Below are 1,034 nucleotides of genomic sequence, written 5' to 3' on the forward strand. Positions count from 1 at the left end.
AAAATCAGAAGTGAAAGAGAAGTGACAACAGATGCCACAGAAATACAGGAAATTGTAAGAAAATACTACAAGCGACTATATGCCAATATATTTGACAATCTGAAGAAATGGATAAATTTCTAGAAGCTTGCAATCTACCAAGCCTGAACCAAGAAGAAACAGAAACTCTGAACAGACTGATACTACCAAAGAAATTGAGTCAGTAATCAACAAGCTTCCAACAAACGAAAGTCCAGGACCAGATGGCTTCACAGGCGAATTTTACAAAACATTCAAACAAGAATTAATACCTATTCTCCTCAAATGATTCCAAAAAATACAGAAGGAGGGAAGGATCCCAAGCACATTTTATGAAACCACTCTTACTCTGATCCCCAAATTAGACAAAGATATTACAAAAAAAGAAAACTACAGGCCGATATCCCTAATGAACATAGATGCAAAAATGCTCAACAAAATACTAGCATACTGAATTCAGCATCACATTAAAAAGATCATACACCACGATCAAGTGGGATTCATTCCTGGTATGCAAGGTTGGTTCAATATCCACAAATCAAATAATGTATTACATCACATTAACAAAGTGAAAACTAAAAATCATATGATCATATGAATAGATGCAGAGAAAGCATTTGACAAAATCCAGCAACTATTTATGATAAAAACTCTTAGCAAAGTGGGAATAGTGGGATCATATCTCAATATAATAAAGGCCATATATGATAAGCCCACAGCAAAAATCGTACTCAATGGGGAAAGGCTAAAAGCTTTCCCCTTAAAATCAGGAACAAGACAAGGCTGCACACTTTCCCCACTTCTATTCAACATAGCTCTGGAAGTTCTGGCCACAGCAATCTGAGAAGAAAATGAAATAAAAGGCATCCAAATTGGAAAGGAGGAAGTAAAATTGTTATTATATCCAGATGACATGATACTATATATAGAGAATCCCAAAGACTCCACCAAAAAACTGTTAGAACTGATTAATTAATTTAGTAGCGTAGCAGGATACAAAATTAACATTCAGAAAT

This window comes from Hipposideros armiger, unplaced genomic scaffold (genome assembly GCF_001890085.2).
Source record: "Hipposideros armiger isolate ML-2016 unplaced genomic scaffold, ASM189008v1 scaffold_1218, whole genome shotgun sequence".
NCBI classification, from domain to species: domain Eukaryota; kingdom Metazoa; phylum Chordata; class Mammalia; order Chiroptera; family Hipposideridae; genus Hipposideros; species Hipposideros armiger.